The following is a 24,127-nucleotide window of genomic DNA, read 5'->3' as shown; positions in this document are numbered from 1 at the left end:
ATTTATTGGATGAGTGAATGAGTGGGTGAGTGAGTGGGTGGGTTAGTGAACGAATGGGTGGGTGAGTGAGTGGGTGGGTGGGTGAGTGAGTGAGTCAATGAGTGGATGAGTGAGTGAGGTGGGTGAGTGAATGGGTAAATTGGCCTTTACCATCTGCCTAGTTATGGCCTTTTGCCCTCTGCAGGTTCTGTTTATTTCCTGACTTTCCATACACAGCGGCACATTGGTGGGATCTACGGATTAAATGCAGAACTTTACAATTGTAAATTATTATCAATTATATTATTATTAAGTGTGTTCTCTATTCCACAACTTTGACGCCAAATAAAACTATCCCCTGTATAGCCTGTAGCAGTCTGCAGGGGCCAGTGTTGTTATCGAGCAGCACTGAGGGGGTGGTTGGCTATCACCAGACCCGGGCACATTTGTCTCCCCAGCAGTGATGTTTACTACACACCATACCAGGTACTCATTTGAGGCTGAGTTGAGCTGGGGTGGGGGCTGGGGGCCCAGGACCGGTTCATATAAACATCACTGGTGTTGGTGGCCATGAGCGGGAATTGAACTTGGGTGGCCTGGTTCGCAACGCAGCCATTCGTTAACCACTGCGCCACCGCACGCATACACACACACATACTTACTTCTGAGCATCGCGTTTTCTGTCTTCCAATTGGAGATTCTTGGGGAGAGACTCTCCAGCAGGCCACGCAAGGACGAGAAGAGGTCTCTAGTCACGATGTTGTCATTTGGTGGGTTCTTCATCATCGCGGCCGTTATCCTGAACGTGGAAAATATAAATAAGGAATGAGAATATCGTGGATCTATAGGAAAACCTTTGTTGGCCAGTATCAAGATGATTACAAAGAATAGGATTGCAATACCCTTCCCGGTAAGAATAAGAATAATGATACAGGTGTTGTGTTAAGATGTTCAAACACTAAATAAACACATCCATTATTGCAAGGCATCATCACGTCTGCGTGAACCACACATCACGCGCGTTGCAAAACATGAAAACAAACGTTCACTGATAATAATAACAATGTATGCATTGTCTTCAAAATTGATTGGCCTGCACCAGAGCAACAGCCTCCTGGAGGAATCCGATGAGGTATAAATCTCTTTTTCACAGATTTGCAGTAGGCATGGATACAAACGTTATAACAAACAATACAAAAAACATGATCATAGTGAAAAGTACAAGAAAGGTAAAAAAATTACCCAAACATACAAATAACACAAAACCAACTCGCTTTTACCAGACAAATCCCACTGAGGTAATAACTTATTTTTTTAAAGCTACCTGGACACACATGATAACTCAACAAAGTGGCTTACAAATTTGACGGTTATAGCAGCAAAATAATCTAAATAGTCTAGATGCATGTTTCTAAATGTGGAGGAAAACCCCGGAGGAGCCGGAGAAAAAAATCGACGCAACCACCAGGACAGAGAGAGAAATGCAGACTCCTAATATACAGCGGCAGGCATCAGGGTCGGTACTATCACGATGATGATAAAATATGGCAATAATACAGTCTCCTTCATGACAAGGCCATAAAGGAGACTGTAGCTCTGGTGTAGGCCAATCAGTTCCAATGACAATGCGTAGATTATTCTTATCGAAGTCTGTTTGCATTTTTCACTACAATCATGATGTGCGGGTGAACACAAACTTGATGGACTTACGATCGTAGGTGTCTCGACATCTTAACACAACTCCGGTGTTATCATTGCGGGGAAGGGTAAAGCGAGCATATTATTTATTCACCATCGTAGTACCAGTAAAATATGGATATTGAATGTTCAATTAAACTGGGATTGGGAAGTTGAGTGGCCGTGGAGTGGCGTGAAGGTGCGCGACCTACCTTCTCTCCAACTCACCGCTCACCTGCGACAGAGGGACAGGGGGCGCACGCGTGAGACATCCATTGGTAAGCTGGTCACCATCTCAGGGTAACCTCATCTCATGTTGATATACGGGGTGTCCCAAAATGAATGCTACACCAAAAAAAACGTTTAATATCTGTATTGTCATTCGCGATGCTGATATGAATTTAATATGAATGCTGCAAGTAATAGACGTTCACGTTTTAGTTTATTTAATTTGTTATGGTATTGATTAGATATGCTCGAATTATTAATAAACTTGTATATGTCGCCCATCGTTCAGAAAAAAAACATTTTATAACACAGCTGTAGGCATGCATGATGACTCAGCATTCACAAAATAATGTTTAAGTTCTTCCAGGTCAGTTGGTTTGCGAGTCTAAGACTTTACTTAAAAAAACTGAAATACAAATCTAATGGTTTTAAGTCGAAAATAGGGTTTCTCCTTAAACAAAAAGAAAGCATACGTGTTAGACTAAAGAAATTAGTTTGTCAATCGAGATGATGTAAAGGTGCATCGTAGCTCTCAGTGGCTTCCTAATATCAGAAGGAAAAGTATTCCAGATGGCCGCAGAAGCAGCGTGTTTGAAAATGCCACGCAATGAAGTGGTGACCGTTTTTGTTCAACGGCTGAGCCAATAGCCGCCGCTGCCACTGCTGCTGCAAGGATGACAGGAGTTCGCATGATGGTGGTATACAGCTCCTTGACGAGATCACCGAAAGTATTGTGTGGTTCATTCGTGGCAGGCACTTTGTGTGTGTCATGAGCGCGACCTTATAACACTGTATTCCGTTCAGCAACCGGAAGCCAATGCAGCAGCAGTAGCAGAAGGTGCTATTGACCATTTCCACACTACTGGTGTCCTCTGTTCTCCACGTACCTGGATAGCCCGCACGTGATTCGTTTCCTGCAAAGCCGCCTGCACCTCTTTGGTGACAACCACCATCTCAGCGACCATCATCTCTCGGGGCGCCATCTGGGCACGGATTAGGCCCAATAGTTGACTCTGTTCTGCATGTGCCAACTGCTTGAGCGTGGCCCTTTTCTTCCTCGAGGGACTTGATTGCAGCGTTAAAAGCGTCGTCTATGGATTTGTCAAAAGCTGCTGACGTTCCCTGAAAGGGGACGAGTATATAATTTTAGCGTGAAAAGATTACAGTTGTAGTTGCAAGTACCACCGCTGCATGGATAAGCATGAACCACGTGAGTTGCGAGCTGTCATTCGTCCAAAGTTTGCCACGTGGATGTGAGTGTGGGTTGGCGGAGGCGAAGGGGCATTGGACACACTGTGGCATGCGAAAAAGAACAATTGACGGAGCTGCCGCTCAATTCGCTGGTAGGAGCATCAGCAACGCGCCACACCAGCATGACGGCAGCTTGCAATAAATAACCCAACCAATAGTAGATGTCTATTGCAATTTATATTAATATATTAACCCCCCCTCTTCTCTTCTGATTGGTTCACAATTGGCATCACATTTATTTCTCCTACATTTAAGACCGAAACAGGAAGATTTCTCCACAATTCTGGCTGTCACCTGATATGGCTGGTTGTTAATAATTACCGGCGAAACGTCAGTATATGAATTGCAAATGTTGTGGGGGGTTTTACTCTCCAACAAGTAACGAATTGGCACATTTTATTGGCTTGACAAACCACCATACTAATTGGCTATGTCGTGTGGTGGCCGGTTTGATATCGGCATTAAGTGGAATCGGTATTAATGTTCTGAATCAAAGGGCAGCACGAAAATGAGCATGTGAGGTATTCATCTAAACAAAGGAATTCGTGGAGGAAGGAACAAATTACATAGGAATAGGCTTTACTGTTTCTGACAAGAACACGAGAGGTATTAAAATGTTCAAACATATTTTTGATAGCTAAACCAAATTGATTATTATCATCAGGTGGAAATGTATAGCAGCAGTCAAATAATCTAAATGCGTGCCATTGATTCTAAATGTGTTTGGAAAAAACGGAGGACCTGGAGACAAATCCGCACAACAACCACGGGGGGAGAGACAACCAAACTCAAAAGATACAGCAGCAGGCATCCTCAGGGTCGGAATCAAACCCACAACCTACTGCATACGAGGCGTGGGAGATAACATCTCCTAGCCACGAGGGCACCCAAAAACCAAAATGGACACCGACTATCACTACAAGGCCTCATCAAGTCTGCATTAACCACACACCATGCTTGTGGTAAAATATGCAAACAAAACTGCTTTGATTATAATGTAGGCATTCTCCTTGGAACTAATTGGCCTGCAACCAGTATCAAGATGTTTCAAGATAACCATCAGATGTATCAAGGTGATCATCCTGATAGTGGTGTACGACAATCAGTGATACTGGTAAAAAAGGAGTCCCGGTATTATAACAGAGTATAACGCCAAAAGGCGAACAGCACGATGACAATGCAAATATCAAAGTATCAATAGCCCGGGTTGAGCAGTTACATCTATGGTACCCTTTTTGGCCAATATAACTGACTTTTTTCTGTTTCAAAGCTAGTGCATATGTTACTATCAAAGCACGTTTGTTTTTACGTTTTACCACAAGTGTGATGTTGTGGTTGGTGCAGACTTGATCATGCCTTGTCGTGATAATTCACGATGTAACACGATTTTTGTTCCTGGGTAGTAAGTGTTATTTTCTAATTTCTTATGCCTCAAAAGTATAGAAAATGGCTATTATTCCCCACAAACTTTGCTTACTTACTACCCAGGAACAAAAAATTATTTTGTTACACAGTGAATTATATAATCGTTGTCTATTTGCTGTTTGAACATCGTAAACGCCTAATCTATTATTATTATTGCCTGGAAGGTTAATAAAGTCGAGTATCTGTATCATCATCAGTCATCTTCATTTCATGGGAATTCGTGTTATTGTGTTATTGGGTCTCACCTCTACATTGGCTTCCGTGTTCTTCAGTATATTCAATCTTGCTGAAACTTTCCCATTATGTGTCATAAGTTTTTCGAGTGAACACGAAAGGGATTCCTGTTTTAAAAAAAGAAAACAAACCAAACAAAAAAGCCTTTAGCAAAACGATTTAAATCATACGCGATATTACCCTATTAAATGAAAAGGGTTGTTGTTGTTCAGAAAAAATGTAAGGAACCAGAAAGAGAGGAAGACCAAACACAGAAAACGATGGCTTGAAGAAGGCGTCATAAGGGGATTGGTGCCAGAAAGATGTAGCCACTAACTTGAGCCATATTAGCACTTCAAGACAGAGGAGAAAGTGGAAAACAACAAGTGAAGAAAAGTGCAGTGGGCACCTACTCCGGGCTATCTTGCCTCATGGATCATAATGATGATACACTACACTACTATTCATGACACGACTATAAGCTACACTATACACTACGCTATACACTACACCAGTTGTTTTAAACCTGGGGTGCACGAACCCCCTGGGGTGCGAGATGCCCTTTCTGGGGGTGTGAGACATGCCAGATGTTTTTAGAAGCAAAATCGTTGAACACAAATTAAGCACATACATGCAAGTACCACTACATTATTTCATCAAACCTATTTATTTATTTATTAACATTATTATTAAAAAAATGTTGTATCTGTCTTTGTGTCTATAGCCGTGTTCCCGCGGCCTTGTGGAAAAGTCTGGGAAGAACAAAGCTCGGGGAGCACACCCTGAGATTGAAGCAACGTGCTTGGTGGCGTGCGAAAGGTGGTCCTCCGATAGACTGGAGCTCCGGCAGCCTCCTGCAACTGTGGAAGAGTGCCATTCGTCCTGGGTTCTCCCTTTGCACTGGATTCCATCCTATTGCAGTAAAGAAGTGCTGTTGGGACTTGCACCCCCACCAACCGCACTCTAAATATACTCTTTGCGCAGGTACCCACTTCTGCCCTCTGTGAATCGCGCATCTGGAAAAACTGGAGAAAAGTCTGGCGGCGTTGAGTGGTCTGGTGAGAGGGAGCAGGTACGAACATATCCAAAAGCTCCTAGTCAGAGCCCCGCACGCCAGCGGCACAGGGCATTTGGTCAGTAGCAGCTGGGACTGAGTTTGCAGCTGCTCTCGGCACACCCCTGTGTGACTGAGTAGTCCAATTTAGGATCCGCACTGATCACCCCCGAATGGAAAGGGGCCTTGAAAGGTGGCCTAAACATTACAAACTCAAACTTACATGGATAGGTAATCGCACCTATAGGGTTGTTCCAGTCTGCGGTCGAAAAAACAATAAAAAAATAAATCTTGAATTAAAGTTTTCAGGACTACAGGAATTCATATTCTTGGGTCAATCGACGTGACATTACCGAAAGACCTAAGAATATAATAAGAAAAAATCTCCCTTAAACTGGCAACGTGGAGTGTAAAAACCCTACTGAGAGACCCCATTGAAGAACTGCCGTAGTTGCAGCGGAACTAAAGCGATAAAACATTGACATTGTTAGCCAAACCAGACTCCTGGATGAAGGCTCCCTGAAGGAGGAAGGCCAGGGTTATACCTTCTTCTGGAAGGGATACCTCCAAGGAGGACAACATCTACATGGTGTGGGATTTGCATTAAAAAACAGCCTCCTACCCAATCTCACAGAGACACCGATTGACATAATAAGAGACTCATTACTATATGCATCTCGCTAGCAAAGAAGCACTAGCCACACTTATAAGTGGCTATGCACCGACTTTACCATCAGAGAGCGAGGTTAGGAATCGCTTCTAACCAAGCACTAAATGAGGCCCACCGTCACATCCACAGCAATGATAATATTTTTTTGCTGGGTGACATCAATACTGGGGTGGGAAAGGACAATGAGGTGTGGAGTGGAGTTATTGGTAAGCATGGCATTGAGCAAGCTAATGCAAAAGGCATGAGGTTATTGACCCTTTGCGCTGAGCATAGCTTGACCATCACGAACACCATATTTCAACTAAAAGACAATATAATACATCCTGGATGCACCCAGGTTGCATCTATTAAGTGCCAAACATTGGCACTTAATAGATGACATCATTGTGAGACGTTCCAATATAAAAGACGTCTACTCACCCCGTGCAATGAGAGGTGCTGAGTGCTGGACAGATCACAGACTTATCACGACCAAACTACAGGTGAGAGTACGCCCTCCTATCTGTCTCCAGAAGTCAGGAAAGAAGCGACTAGACTGTGCCCGGCTCGGAAATGCTGTGGTCCGGAACGACCTTTGACACTCTCTGGCTGACAAATTGTAAGACGTTGAGACTCTCGCCCCATCGATCGTGATGATGATTTACCCTCCGCTGATTTCATAAGGCTTTCTCCCGAAGGTCTTGCATTATGAGCGATCGACAAATCCCTCATTGAGTGGTTCATTGAAGAGCGGAAGGAGACCAGGATTCACACAGCCTACTCACGGTGGCTAAGAGATCTAATCTCCCTCGCCTGGTATACAGGTGGGGGGTCTGATCCCAACCCTGATGTCTGTTGTATATGTGGAGTTTGCATGCCTCTCCCTCTTTCTCTTCCTTTCTCTTCCCACAGTCGCGTGGATTTGTATCTGGGTCCTCCAATTTTCCCTCCACATTTAGAATAACATCACGTGTTTAGTGTTTCACTGCTACTATAAATATTGAAATGATATGCAACTTGCTTCAGCTACGATTTGTAATGGCCAGGTAGCTTCTGAAAAATATCTGTATAAGCTAAGTGGACCTTTCCTGGTAAAAAAAAAATAAGTTTGTAGTTTTTGTTAGATTATTGTTTACTAAATGCACCACAGTCCTGGAACGATGCGAGGCGTGTTCAATGCAACGCTGTTGATTTTGGCAAGTTTATCTATTTTCAATGTGGATTTTTTAGTTTTAGTTTTGCGTGTGCCAGTGGGCACCACGAGTCGAGTTTAAAACAAAGTTCAAGTGCAAAACTCCAACGTTTTTTTGCTTCGTGACTGCACTCATCTCACGAAGTCGCATCAATCGAGGAGGGCAGGTCACAACCATGCTTGGCCCAAACCCAGATTCGAATCTGACCTCTGAGCCACACCACAGCCATCACCACTACCACCACCATCATCATCACCACCACCACCACCAACAACCGCCATTTCCCACTAAGTGACAGTGATCTCACCATGGCGCTTGTGCCAGGCTATGTGCATGGCATGTTAAGGCCACGTGAAGTATCAAACACCCACCAGCAGTACATCACGGGGCAGACCCAGGTGCCATGGTTCGACTGACTGAGATAACTGGCTGATGCACCAACTGTGCCCCCTACTATGCCAACCTTGCTATGTTTTAGCCACCCGGCAGTCTGCTCATTGTTGTGAGCATCGCTCCTCTGTCCACCGTTGTTGCTGGAGGGCGACTGCCTCCAACTGCCCAGTATCGTCCTTCAGGAGCCTCCTCCACAGAGGCCGATCTTGACACCGCTTGTACCAGTCATCGGCAAGTCCAATCAGCTCTACATCCTCCTGTACCACATTACTCCATCTCTTCTCCAGCCCGTGTCACGGCCGTTTAGCTGGTATAACCAAAAACTGTTTAGGCAAGCGGTGGCTGGGCATGTGGGCTACATGACCCAACCACACAGCCTTGCCTGCCGGAGCTCACCATTGGGACATTGCCTAGATTTTTCAAGGATTTGTGAGCTCCTGGCACAATCCAGCCTGGTTAAACCCAGGAAAGATCGTTGGCAGGCCAGCCTAAATGTTTCTAACTGGCAAAGATGATTCATTAGGGGGGTCCACGTTTTGTAAGCATAGAGAAGGGAGGGCATGACAGTGGCCGAGAAGACCCGAAACTTTGTGTGGAGCGACAGACCGGGTAGCTTCCATACAGCGTTATGCAGCCGATGAAAAGTTAATGCCGCTTGACCGATTCAGAGTGAGACCTCTGCTGTCAAACTGGAGCCGGTCATGAGCACACTGCCCATGTATGGGAAACTCTCCACTCTCTCCACAACTGCCCCATCACCGATTGGGAGTTGTTGGGGTTGAGTGTCTGATGGTACAAAATACCCAGGCAGGTGCTTAGTTGTGGTGGGGCTGATGGTAAGGCCCCACCTCTTAGTGGCACGCTCCAGTTTCAGGAGCAGTGCCTCCAACTCATCCTCTGAGTGAGCAGCAATCACTGGATCATCGGCATACATAACGTGGTTGACCAATATAGAGCCATCCCTTGATGGCACCCGGACATCGATCAGCCTCCCATTATATTTGTACCAGATGGAAATTCCTCCGGTAAAACCATCAAAGGCTTAATGAACTACGTGGTCGAAATAGTCGTTAAATAACGTGGGAACCAGAGGATACCCCTGTCGCAACTCGAGGTGAACAGGGAATGGCTCCGACTCCCGGCCACGTAGTTTAACCCTGGGCTTGCTCACCATCATTAAGGTCCTTAATGATACTCTTTGGTTTTTTTGGTAAAGTCACATAGGTATAAAATAAAATAAATCACGACGTTTCGGGCGCAACACAAGCGTCCATCATCAGGTGGGAAAGCGATGCCTTTTAATGTATCATAGGCCTTGACCAGGTCAATAAAGCAGAGACATCGGTCGTGTTGGAACTCCCTGCATCTCTGCTGTAGCAGACGGACGTAAAATATAGAATCTGTGCAGGACCGCCCTTCCCTGAAACCACATTGAGGCTCCGCAAACTTCTCCTCAGCGTGCCTGGCAAAGCGATGTTGAATAATCTTTGGCAGGACCTTTCCCAGCATAAAGGAGTGAGATGCCCCTGTAGTTGTTACAGTCTGTACTAGGCCTCGGCAAGGTAAGGTAATTTACTCTTTTTACCGGGTAAAAGGGTAAAGGTAACGGGTAAAGGTGTCGACATGCCAAGGGGTAAGGTAAAGGGTTGGGTAAAGGTAGCTCGGAAGAATTACCCGGTCGGGTAAAGGTAGCGCGAAGTATTACCCGGTAAATACGGTACCTTGTTTCCCACTAAAAGCTCCGTGGCGCAGTCCGTGGCCTACATTTAATAAGTAATATTTTTTTTTAACTTTCTTAAAAACACGCTTTTATTAAATGTACGAGTAATGGTAGAACTCCACGACTCCCGGAAGTGGCCCCGAAGCTTGCCAAAACGTAAGGGCCCGTGGCCAATTACAGCCAACGTCAGTTGAGCGTGGACAATTAGATCCAAGCCGAAACATAACATATAACAAGTATAACCCGTAAAAACAAAGTTTTTCACTATAAATCCTTTATATGCGTGGCGGCTAGAGTCCTCTCGTCCTCTGGCTTGAGATGGCTGCCACCTATGGGTCAGATGAGTGCATTGCACCATTAAGCAATTGGTAATTAAATATAATTTTTTTGTCCTAAAAAGTGTAAAATTTTGGAAAAAAAATTTCACGGACATTAATTGTCACGCACAACGAGTCTGTGTGGAAAATGTCAGCTCGATTGGATCACGGGAAGTGGGTTAAAAAACGACCGAAAGATTTGCACGGTCGTAAGCAAGCAAGCGAACTTAATATAAAGGATTTAAAAAGGATTTTATGATAGAATATAGTGTTGTCATCAGTATGACATAAGTATACCAAGTTTGCAGTCGATACCACATTAGGAAGTGGGTAAAAATTTAGTTACAAGATTTGAGGATACAACAACGACGACAACGACGACGACAACAACGACAACAATGACAACAACACAATGACAACAACGACAACAAGCGTGTAAAATCATCGAGAGTATTCTATATGAATAAAGCGCTCTCCCTAGCATTTACCGTTAGAAACCTTGTTCATGTGTAGTTCCCTAGTAATTACCCTGTAATTGGGTAATTTGTATGGGGTAAGGGTAAAAGGTAGGCTCGTTGCTTTTTACCTTTTACCTTACCTGCTAAAGGGTAAAAGGTAGGTTAGAGTGATTGTATTGTGGTAAGGTAAAAGGTAGGGTAAAAATAGGCTCGTTGTTTTTACATTTTAACTTTTACCTTACCTTGCCGAGGCCTAGTCTGTACAGTCCCCCTTCTTAAAGAGGCGAACCACCAGGGCATCCTTCCAATTCTGTGGAACCCGTCCAGTGGTCCAGACTGTTATTAAAATGTCATGTCGGGCAGTCTGTGCACAAACACCACCCTCGCTCAGCATTTTGCTTGGGAGATCATCGCTGTCTGGTGCGTTTCCCAGTCTAAGACTCTGGATCGCCTTCAGTTCTTCATTAACAACTGGCACCTCAGCCATCCACTCCAGGGGGTGACTACTTCTTCCAATATTTAAGACACTGCATCCTCAGCAGGGTCATCCTCACTTTGCCCCATTGTTTTCCAAGCTGAGTGATTTCCCCTCCCCCAAGACCTCAGAAATGCTCAGAAAATCTGAAAACCTGTTCCTGGGGGTTGGAGATTGGATCACTGTTTTTTTCCCCTAATGATGGTGATAGGTGTAAGACTGCAAGTGACGTTTTTGATGGAGTTAGAGTGATTTGTGGTTGCGAGCTACTGAGGCAGACTCCATCTCCTCAGCAACCCGCGACCACCACCCATCCTTGCAGCGCCTCACGGCTCTCCGAACCTCCGAGTGAAGGCTGAGGTAAGCCTCCTCATTCTCTGATGCGGGATGCTATAGGCGGTGAGTGGGCCTGGTGCTTTTTATCAGACAGCCTGAACACCTCCCCTGTCAGCCAGGGTCTCTGGGGAGGTCTGGACAATGTACCTAAAGCAGCCATTGCAGCTGCATGAGCCACAGTCCTTAACCTCAACCATTCCCCTCGGCATCATGAGGAGTGGGGGACGAGGTCAACCTCAGCTGAAAGCAATGATGAAAATCTCGCTTGCAACTTTCATCAGCTATCTGAGATCAGGCCATTGTGTGTTTGAATGGGGTCCTGGGTATACACCCAAAAGTAGAGTGGAAAAATGCAGGTGCATCTTACAGATGACAAGTCTATGATCAGTGGGCAGATCAGCTTCAAAGTAGGTCCTGGTGCAAAGGACATGGGTCTGCATCCACTGTTCCGTCACTATCCAGTCCAGCAGATGTTCTTGCTTTGACCTGGCGTGCATCCATTATGTTGTGTGGATGCGCCGATGCCGGAGCAGAGTGTTGGTAATTACAAGCTCATGGGCTGCACAAAAGTCAAGCAGCCTCCTACCGATGTTATTGTGCTAACCCGGCCAATGCCTTCAAATCAATCCAGACCTGGTGCCAGCATCATGACCAACTCGGGAATTAAAGTCACCCAACAGGATGACTCTATCTCGAGGGGCCACTTTAGCTCGCACCTGTGACAGGTCATAAAATGCATTTGATTCATCGGCCTTGCTGGCATCCCACTGATGTTCATCTTGGGTGGGGCATAAGTAACCACGTCCTCCACTCCTCGCCTCTGGTTGATAGGAAGGCGAACCCAAAGTAGTCTGGGGCGTACAGCTTCCCACACCTCACTGCCACACTCCCATGCCCCATTCATTATTTTGTTCAGAAGAAGAGCCACTCCCTGTTGTTTGGCAGTCTCCTGCCCCGAGTAGAGGACTGTCTAACCCTCATGGTGGCAGGAGCCAAAGCCGGTCCACTGGACCTCCTAAATACCACAGAGATCCAGGCGGTACCGGTCAAGCTCCCGACAGAAGAGTGACATCCTCTCCTCCGCAGTGAGCGTTTGAACATTCCAGGTGGCCACCCGCAGTGGCTTTTTGCTGTTTCTATAGGGACCCCAAGGGTAAGGATTCAATCTCCTGGCTCCACCAAATGTAAGTTGGACAGGAGACATCATAGATGACTGTCCCCCCTGGGACAGCTTAGCTGTATATATTTTTTTGTGGATTAGTGGTAATTGAATGTGGAGAGGTTACCAGCCCCTTGCATCTGTCCAGAGCCCACTTTGGACGCTGTGGTGGCTACAAACACCATGAGGAAAATGGCAAATTTAAATTCGCCCTCCGCACATGGCACTGCTCACCATACCATTACCGTCCAGCACCAACATCACCACCACTACCACCACCATTGTCGGTACCACCACCATCACCACAAACACCACTACAATCACGACCACCACCATCGCCACCATCGCCACCATCACCACCATCATCAACACCACAACCACCATCATCACCACCACCATCACCACGCGGTTGCCGTGTTCAGAGCACCTCACCTTTGCCTGCCGATCAGCCTCCTCTGTTGACGTGAGCTTGTGGCCCCGGTGTGCACCGCTCGTGACACAGTCGGCGCACACAGACGCCCCATGCTCCTGGCAGAACATGACAAGTGCCTTGCCATGCTGAGCACAGAGGTCCAGATTCGGGGGCCTCGCTAGTGCCAAGCTCGGGTTGAGCTCCTTCCGCGGCCGTTCCCCCTCCGGGCTGAGACTTGAGAACCTATTGGTACAAACAGTCTTCACTGAGCGACCGTGAATAGCGGCTATATCTCCCGTAGCTCAATTGTCCACATTGGGGCACCACGGTGGCAAGATGTTAACTATCTCAGCTGGTGCACAGGAGGTCGTGGGTTTGATCCCGACCCCGAAATCTGCTATACATTTAGAGTGTGGGTGTTCATTCTCCCTGTGGTCTTATGGATTTTTCCTTGGTTGTCCAGTTTTCCCCTCTGCATTTATAACAACAAACACTGGGGTATCGCGGTGCAGAGATGTTAACTACCCTGCCTGGTATGCAGGAGGTCGTGTGTTCGATCCCATACCCTGACAGTGGTTGCTTCTGTATATTTGGAGTCTGCTTCTCTCTCCCGTAGTGGTTTCATGGATTTTTTTCCGGGTCCTCCATTTTTCCCCCTCTACGTTTAGAATCAACAATCATGAGCTTAGAGTATTTGACTTCTGCTATGAATTTGCACGTGATGATAATCCAGTTGGTTGAGCATTCATTTGTTATAGACAGGTCACTTCTGAAAAAAGCTATATAGCTCAGTGGGCCTTATCTGGTAAAATGTAAAAGAGTTTCGTTTAGTATTGTACTGTCACGAAACATGAGTAGGGACTCGCGAGACAAAAGACAGTTTCAGGTTACAAGTATAATTTGTTTAACCAGATGACAACTCCAGAGACCGGGAGTTTTTTTTAGTTTAGTTTGTTGTCCTTCCCCCATCACCTCCAATTAGCACGGTTGGCTATGTACGGTGTGAAAGTGGTTATACATACATACATGGTATTTTGTAAATGTTGTGGGATTACTTTCCAAAACACCAGTGTGCTGAACTAGTAACGAATTGGCACATTTTGTTTACGTGACGCACCTTACTAATTGGCTGTGTTGGGCGGTGGCAGGTTTAACGACACGTTTATATTTACGCGATCTAACCCTAAAAAATCTTAATTATGGTATACAGCATGTTGTGGGTTGCGTACTTGCTCTGTTTCTACACAGCAGCGTCTTAAGATGTGGGAGCATCATGCCTGTTCTGTAAATCCACAACGTGTTATAAATCACGAAAAATGTCATAAGCCTACCTCTGTAATTTGATGCTTTTTACAATTATTTATCATCATCCATGGGTTGATAGCCCCCATAGTAGGTGTCCACTGAAACAGTCATTACTTTCCACTTTTCTTCATCTTGTAGTGCCAATATGACTCCAATAGTGCCATGTCTTTTCAGCACCAATCTCTTATAAAGTCGTCGTCAATCCATTCTCTGTTTTTGTCTTTCACTCTTTCCGGTTCCTTAAAATTTTCCTCAAACAACAACACCACACTTTAAAATGTTGTTGTTGTCCATCCTAAAACTGGCACTATTCTGTCCAAATAGTGCCAGTTTCCTTCCCATCAATGCCTGCATCATTTGGTTGCACCAAAGAAGGTGTAACCGTTTTCTTACTTTTACCTTGGTCACTCTTTATTATTACTATGAACGTGTATATAAGGCGCAGCAGACCCAAAATAGGGCTTCAGAGCACCATACAGAAATAGAGAGAAAATAACCATTTCGAATTAACATATCCTAGGAAGTAGTGTTGTTTAATTTTAACTCTGATTCTGAAATGTTGTCAGTTTTAATGTAAGGTGAGTAATGCTTAGTATATGCTGCTCTTCAGTTTTCTGGGTGAAAAGTGGGATGGGTTTTGCCACATCCTGGTCAGCTGGCTCAGCAAACTTAATAAACTAACCGACTCATAAAGATACATATGGATTCAGAGCCACATAGATACATAAATACTCATAAAGATACGTAGAGATACGTATGGATTCGTAGAGATAAAGATATTTAGATACTCATAAAGATACAGAGACTCATAGGGATACATAGAGATGTAATAGAGACTCATAGAGCAAATACATAAATATGTCGTAAAACCTGCCACCACCCGACACATCCAATTAGTAAGGTTTGTCAAGTAAAAAGAACATGCCAATTTGTTACTAACACAGCACACTGGTGTGTTGGCGAGCAAAACCACAACATTTACAATCTGAGTACTCAGCTTGTAAATGTTGTGTGCTGTACTAGTAACGAATTGGCATGTTCTGTCTATGTGACAAACCTTACTAAATTGGCTGTGTCAGGTGGTGGCGGGTTTAAAGACACATTTATAGATTTACGTGATCTAACCCAAAAAAACCTGTATTATGGAGTATATTGGTCGCGAAAGCCTACGTGTTAAACAGACTCATCGAGATGAGATACATATATATTGAGATACATAGAGACTCATTAGGGATACATAGGAAATTAATAGATACAGAGACTAAGAGATACATAGAGACTAAACGAGATACATAGGTGGAGAAGATGGCAATCTACCCATGGTCTGCACTGTAACGTGCTTGTCACAAACTGATGTTATCATCCCAGTGATTGAATGTCAAAATGGCCCTCCTGATCAGGATTACAACACCAAAGATCCTTTTCATTGCCAAACTTACCACAGAATAGGGCCGTCACTACGTTTCTGCTATCTAAATGTAGAAGTATATATCAAGGCCGAAGTGCGACTTGCTGGGACATTTCCTCGCAATCCAGATGGCTCGACGTGCTCCTGCTCCAAGAAACTCCTGTACAGCTGACGACGAGAGCCTCAAAAATGAAAATTCCTGCCAGCTACCACCATCCCAAGCAGGGACTACCGACGCCACGTGAAATTCCATTTCAAGGACCTCACCACAACGAACGCAGAAAACAACATACCGACATCCATCATCATCGTCAAAATCAATTATGTATCTGTGATAAATGTATATAAACCTCCAAGAACCACATGGAGCCCAAACATGCTGCCTGCTGCGACCCATCCCGCGGTTTTCGCAGGTGACTTCAACAGCCATCACATGGCCTGGTGTATTCAACCAATGAAACCTGTGAAGAATGGGTCATCGACTGGGCAGCAACTAGTTATCTGTTCATTCTGTTTGATGCTAAAGATCAAGGCACCTTCCATTCCGCACGATGGAAGATGGATTCAAACCCTTACCCGTGCTTTGTGTCGTGTTCCTGTTCGGGTGAACCGCTGTGTGCTTCTAGAATGGTTCTAGACAATTCCCGAACAGTTAGCACAGGCCAGGCTTGGTGCACATCGGGGTCAAAATTCTGATGATCACGTCCACCCCTGTGCCACGATGCAACTTAAGAAAGGGCAACTGGAAATCTTTTATTGAAGACATCGTATGCACTGTCTCCCAGAATCCAACAAAGTCAGAAAACTATGAACGTTTCACCAAGATTATGCTCAAGCAGCCCACTCACAAATTCCATGGGGTTACTTGGCAGAATACACTCCATGCTGGAAAGGACAAAGCAAGTCCCTACTCCAGAAATACAGAGTCAGGAAACTCAGAGCCAAAGGTGGACAGAAGCGATGGAGTCATTAGATTTCACACACTCAAGCCATAAAGCCTGCTGTCTCCTGAGACACCAAGGAGCAGCACCACCACCGAGACACAAGACCGCCAATGTGCCCATCAATGCCATCGCCACACAGATGCTATTGAATGGAAAGATCTCTACAGATCGGCAAAGACAGCGAGTGAAATAAAAACTCCACCAATTAATAGCAGAATGTGCACCGACAACAGCCTTGTTATCCCCCTTCAATGAAGAAGAGGTCATTGATGCTATAAAAGCCACTAGATCAGGAAAGGCCACAAGATTAAATGGGATTTATCCCAAGTTTCTTAAACACCTTGGCCAAAAAGGATGCCATTGGCTGGCTAGATTGTTTTCAGACATAATTTCCTCAGGCAAATTCCCAAAAATGGCGACAAATGAAGATCATTGCCATTCCGGAAGTCAACCGCAAACCCAAATAAGTTCTGCCCCATATCCCTGCTTTTTACAGTGTACAGACTCCTATAGAGGATGCTACTGACCTGTAGGTCACCGATCTTCGAGGAAACTATACCAACTGAACAGGCTGGCTTCCACCCTGGCCACAGCATTTGCTATCAAGTGTTGGCACTCACCACACACATTGAAGCTGGCTACCAGTGCAAAAAATCACAGGAGCCGCTTTCATAGACCTATCACTGGCCGATGACACAGTATGGTGGGAAGGCCTCGTGCTAAAGCTAAGGTCATCCGATGCCAGTAGACCCTCAGACTTCTATCATCACTACTGTCCAACCAGCCATACCATGTCCACCTAGAGAACACTGTCAGCAGAGCCCGCTTCCTCAGTAACGGGCTCCCACAAGGATCAGTGCTTGCTGTGGCACTTTTAACATACATAGATATGTGACCTCCCTGTCACCGACGGCCGGAAATTTGGCTACGCCGATGACCTAGCACTTGCCGTCCAAAGAATGACTCAAAATTGAGGTCAAAAGTGACCTGTGCGGAGACCTCAAGAAACTCAAAACGTACTTGAAGTACTGGAGGCTCCGCCCAAACCCAAGGAACACTGTTATAACATTATTCCATCTGAACAATGCAAGCGCCAACCAGAAACTGGCCGTCACTTTCTGTGGCGAAGAGGTCCAGCACGACAAGTACATCAAATACCTCGGTGTAACTCTTGCCAGCAGCCTCACCTTCCACAAAACCTGCAGAATGCTGCTGTAACAACAAAATCGCGAGTTAATCTCGTGCATAAACTGGCCGGAACATGGAGAGCAAAGGCAACAACACTCCGGACGGCCACCACAGCACTAGTCTTCTCTGCGGCAGGATATTGTGCCCTAGCCTGGAATAAAAGCATGCACACAAAGCTGGTGGGCACAAAAATGCATCCATGAGGGTCATCTCAGGGATGCTAAAGAGCACACCGTTGCCGTGGCTTTCGGTCCTCGCAAATATCGATCCTCCACAGCTCTGTCGCAATGCTGCATCTGTGAGGGAGTATTGCAAGGCTATCATAAATCCAAACCTCCCAATAAACAAAGACATCTCCATGCCCCCACCACACAGGCTCAAATCAAGAAAACCTTTCTTGTAATATGCAAAGAACATACATGATGATGACAAGACCACCAAAGCACGATGAGCGGAAACTTGGGCAAACACCAAAATCTTGCAGAAATCCATCATCAGCGGCCCTGCAATCCTCCAAACAGGAACTCATCTACCGAAGAAGATCTGGTTCTCCTTGAATCAGATCCGGACACTCCATGGAAATGTGGACACTTTCTTCACAAATAGAAAATTAACAAGAGTCCAGTTTGTGACTGTGGTGCAAGATCTCAGACCGCGCAACATATCAGATCATTCAACGGCGATCTGAAACAAATCCATGCGGCTACTCCTGAAGAAGTCGAATCAACATTAAATCTCGAAATCAATTGTAATCTGTTGCTGTCCCAAAAATGCCATACAAAAGAAGAAAGGGATACATAGACTCATAGACATGTATTGCGACTCAGAGATACAGTGAGGGAAAAAAGTATTTATTCCCCTGTTGATTTTGTACGTTTGCCCACTGACAAAGAAATTATCAGTCTATAATTTTAATGGTAGGTTTATTTGAACAGTGAGAGACAGAATAACAACAACAAAATCCAGAAAAATGCATGTCAAAAATGTTATAAATTGATTTGCATTTTAATGAGGGAAATAAGTATTTGACCCCCTCTCAATCAGAAAGATTTCTGGCTCCCAGGTGTCTTTTAGACAGGTAACGAGCTGAGATTAGGAGCACACTCTTAAAGGGAGTGCTCCTAATCTCAGCTTGTTACCTGTATAAAAGACACCTGTTCATGGAAGCAATCAACCAATCAGATTCCAAACTCTCAACCATGGCCAAGACCAAAGCGCTCTCCAAGGATGTCAAGGACAAGATTGTAGACCTACACAAGGCTGGAATTGGATACAAGACCATCGCCAAGCAGCTTGGTGAGAAGGTGACAACAGTTGGTGCGATTACTCGCAAATGGAAGAAACACAAAAGAACTGTCAATCTCTCTCGGCCTGGGGCTCCATGCAAGATCTCACCTCGTGGAGTTGCAATGATCATGAGAACAGTGAGGAATCAGCCCAGAACTACACGGGAGGATCTTGTCAATGGTCTCAAGGCAGCTGGGGCCATAGTCACCAAGAAAACAGTTGGTAACACACTACGCCGTGAAGGACTGAAATCCTGCAGCGTCCGCAAGGTGCCCCTGCTCAAGAAAGCACATATACATGCCCGTCTGAAGTTTGCCAATGAACATCTAAATGATTCAGAGGACAACTGGGTGAAAGTGTTGTGGTCAGATGAGACCAAAATGGAGCTCTTTGGCATCAACTCAACTCGCCGTTTTTGGAGGAGGAGGAATGCTGCTTATGACCCCAAGAACACCATCCCTACCGTCAAACATGGAGGTGGAAACATTATGATTTGGGGGTGTTTTTTTGATAAAGGGACAGGACAACTTCACCGAATCAAAGGGACGACGGACGGGGCCGTCAAATCTTGGGTGAGAACCTCCTTCCCTCAGCCAGGGCATTGAAAATGGGTCGTGGATGGGTATTCCAGCATGACAATGACCCAAAACACACGGCCAAGGCAACAAAGGAGTGGCTCAAGAAGAAGCACATTAAGGTCCTGGAGTGACCTAGCCAGTCTTCAGACCTTAATCCCATAGAAAATCTGTGGAGAGAGCTGAAGGTTCGAGTTGCCAAACGTCAGCCTCGAAACCTTAATGACTTGGAGAAAATCTGCAAAAGAGGAGTGAGACAAAATCCCTCCTGAGATGTGTGCAAACGTGGTGGCCAACTACAAGAAACGTCTGACCTCTGTGATTGCCAACAAGGGTTTTGCCACCAAGTACTAAGTCATATTTTGCAGAGGGGTCAAATACTTATTTCCCTCATTAAAATGCAAATCAATTTTTCACATTTTTGACATGCGTTTATCTGGATTTGTTGTTATTCTGTCTCTCACTGTTCAAATAAACCTACCATTAAAATTATAGACTGATAATTTCTTTGTCAGTGGGCAAACGTACAAAATCAGCAGAGGATCAAATACTTTTTTCCCTCACTGTACATATAGACACATGGGAGACTCAAAGAGGTATACAGAGACACATAGGATCGACAGAGACTGGGTGAAAAGTGGGCTAAATTTTTCCCAATACGAGCCAGCTGGCTCAACAAATGTAATTTACTAAACCAATGGACTAACCCACCAACTAACCAACTAACTATCTTTTCCGGGGACCAGGACCTGTCCACGATGCTGGCCAGCTTGAAGTTTTTCACGAGCTGCAGCCGCATCTCCTCCTTGGAGCCAAAGGGCAAGACCCTGCGGCACTCGGGGCAGGCACAGGCACCGTCGCGCCACGCGCTCACGATGCACTCTCTGCAGAAGGTGTGTGGGCAGCCCAGCAGCACGGGGTCGACGTAGAGTTGCAGGCAAATGGAGCAAGTCAGTTCCTCCTCCAGGCCCCGGTCCCGGCCACCTGCTGCTGCCGCCGCTGCCATGCTAAGTGGAGCCGATCCGCTCTGCTGTCCCTCTGCTCCCGCAAATCCTAACGAGGTGGGACAGGTGGGCTAAATAGACAACAACAACAAAATAAAGTTTGGAGACATTTTTGAGTAGATGTGTTCTGTCCACCGGAGAAGTGGGGCTACTCGACAACAGCTGAGCACCAGGGTGTTTGCGGAATGGCTGAACTTTAGTTCAAATTTGTTATTCCAAAAGGCAATTGCGTATCTGCAATAGCGACACCCAAAACTTGTCGAGCGTCGCGCTCAATTCCCGTGCTCTGTACAAGACGCACCTGGTCAGACTCGTCTACCCTGTATCTGCTTCTTTATTTAATATTTATTTAATTTCCCGTTTACAAATTTTTCAACTGAACTATCTTTTTCGTTATTTCACCAGGTAAGGCTCACCGGGCTATGTAGTTCTTTTTTAGAAGCAACCTGGCCACAAATTATAGCTCAAAGAGGTAGCGTATCACCACGTCCAAATTTACAGTGATCAAAATGCCTAGAGATTCATAGAGACGCACAGATATGCAATGAGAACCATACAGGAGTATATGCATTTTTATTAAACGTATTTCACACCGTAAATAGACAACCATGCTACACGGACGTGCGGGGAAATCTGCAATGATGCCTGCTTAATAGAGGGCGAGATTAGCAAATAAAACAAAAACTGATTAATTGATCGATGTCACCGTAGAACAGGGCCAGGTTATGAAAATGCTGGGGCCCTAAGCTACGTCGCTTAAGAGGCCCCATCATATCGGAATGAATACAGCACACAGATACACAGAGAAACACCACATATATGCATAGAAATGCAGAGATACATAGAGACTTAACTATGTTAATTTTACCAGGTAAGGTCCACTGAGCTGTGTAGATCTTTTTCAGAAGCGACCTGGCCACCACAAATTATAGCTCAACGAAGTGGCTATCATCATCATTATGTGGAGATTTAAAGCTGCAGCCAAACACTCTAAACGCATCACGTTGATTCTAAAGGGGAGGGAAAAACCGGAGAACTCGGAGAAAAATCCACGCAGTGACCACTACGGGGAGAGACAGAGAAAAATTACAAATAAACAGCAGCAGGCATCGTCAGGGTCGGGATGGAACTCACGACCTCATGTACCCCAGGCGAGGTAGTTAACATCTACCTAGCCCCAAGCATGGGCGGTTTATGACAATGCTGGGGCCCTAAGATATATCTTTTTCAACGGGCTATGTAAAAAAAGTACAACGTGTGTCCAATTGTAAGTTTTGTTCAGACTTAAGAGGGCCCCGTCGTTAATGAATGTAGGCTGACTTAGCTGGAGCTCGCTTAGCCGAGGCCTAAATCTGACCCTGCCACAGAACAAGAAGCCGTCAAACCACCACCCCTCAAGGCCACGTAATTGTTGGCCGGGTTACGATTAGTTCGGGTTACTGGTTAACGCGATCAACCGGTTTGGCTCCGCTGTTATAGACAATATGAGGATCTGTATTTATGAACTGAAGGAGTAATACGGATGGAGCTATGAATCACTTTGTTACAGATGTCCCGTAAAGAGTTGTGGGTCAGATAATTATATCGACACACAATACAAAACAACAATACACACATAATATATACTGTTAGTATACCACACTCAGTCTGTACATACGGTCAGTGCACACACACACAGTACACCACACAGTATACACAAAGTACACACAGTCAGTACACAAAACAGTACACTGGACAGTATACACAGTCAGTACACACACGGAGTATACCACAGTATACAGTGTACACACAGTCAGTACACACACAATACATCACACATTATACATAGTGTACACACAGTACACAACACACGCAGAGTACACAACACACTATACACAGACTACACGGGCAGTACACATACACACAATACACCAGTCTACAGTGTAAACAGTCAACACACAGACAGACTACACCACATTATATACAGTGTACAGTCAGTACACAGAGTACAGTATACACAAAGTACAGTACACACACAGAGTACAGTACGCAGATAGTACAGTACGCAGATAGTACAGTACGCAGATAGTACAGTACACACAGAGTACAGTACACACAGACTACAGTACACACAGACTACAGTACACACAGAGTACAGTACACACATAGTACAGTACACACAGAGTACAGTACACACACAGAGTACAATACACACACAGAGTACAGTACACACAGAGTACAGTACACACACAGAGTACAGTACACACAGAGTACAGTACACACATAGTACAGTACACACAGAGTACAGTACACACAGAGTACAGTACACACAGACTACAGTACACACAGAGTACAGTACACACATAGTACAGTACACACAGAGTGCAGTACACACACAGAGTACAGTACACACAGAGTGCAGTACACACACAAAGTACAGTACACACAGAGTGCAGTACACACAGAGTACAGTACACACAGAGTACAGTACACACAGAGTACAGTACACACAGAGTACAGTACACACAGAGTGCAGTACACACACAGAGTGCAGTACACACACAGAGTACAGTACACACAGAGTGCAGTACACACAGAGTGCAGTACACACACAGAGTACAGTACACACAGAGTGCAGTACACACACAGAGTGCACCACTCAGACAGTCCCACCTCGTCACAGACGGCACGATGGTAGTAGACAGGACAGAGCTGAAACGTTCAACTATTTCGGCTGTCAACTAAAATACAACCGTGGCCCCGTGATTTCAGCCGGAACCAAAAGAACGCCACGTTACATGTACGTGTCTGAGCATCTCTACTGTTGTTACTGTTATCATAGAATCGTCTCATTTCCACGTGTAAAAGAACGCCGCCACCCACCTGAGTCCCTCGCCTGCTCGCTACGCGCAGTCGCTCAGGCGACGATCCCTGCCCCGAGGCTCGCGGCTGAATGCAGAACTCTGCTCTGGGGAGTCAAAGTCCTTTGAGGCGGCGGATTTATGCGACCAAAACACCTCCACTCCCACCTTTACACCCTACCCCACCATCTAAGCAACCTTTAGCAGAAGACTAAACACTTGCGCGTTAGTTTGTTGAGTTTCGTTGAGCCGGCTGGGTGAGAATTGGTAGAAACCCAGCCCAGTTTTCAGCCTCTAAGTATCTCTATGAGTCTCTCTGTATCGCAAAGTATCTCTATGAGTATAAGTATCTCTATGAGTCTCTCTGTATCGCAAAGTATCTCTATGAGTATAAGTATCTCTATGAGTCTCTCTACATCGCTGAATCTCGAGACATCGCTATGGGGCCGTCCATAAATGACGTAATACGATTTTTGACCCCCCCCCTCTCCTCGTCACACGGCGTCACAAAAAGTCAGACCCCCCCTCAAATATGACGTTACAAAGCTCTGCCCCCCCCCCCCCCAAAAAAAAAAACTTGCTTCAAATCGCTTTAAACTATTGTCATTGTAGTGCGTATTTAATGTGGCGCTGCACT

At 45.3% G+C, this 24,127-nt stretch overlaps 1 pseudogene; it reads right to left on the bottom strand.

Moving 5' to 3' along the window:
- Positions 1–23,913, bottom strand: part of LOC133339338 (E3 ubiquitin-protein ligase TRIM21-like) — a 31,568-nt pseudogene extending 7,655 nt beyond the window's left edge.
- Positions 23,914–24,127: the final 214 nt, after the last annotated feature.

This window comes from Lethenteron reissneri, unplaced genomic scaffold, assembly GCF_015708825.2.
Source record: "Lethenteron reissneri isolate LAM-NWPU_2019-01 unplaced genomic scaffold, ASM1570882v1 scaffold_1845, whole genome shotgun sequence".
Classification (NCBI taxonomy): Eukaryota; Metazoa; Chordata; class Hyperoartia; order Petromyzontiformes; family Petromyzontidae; genus Lethenteron; species Lethenteron reissneri.
Note: the sequence above shows the minus strand (reverse complement) of the source record. Positions and strands in the feature narration are given on the sequence as shown.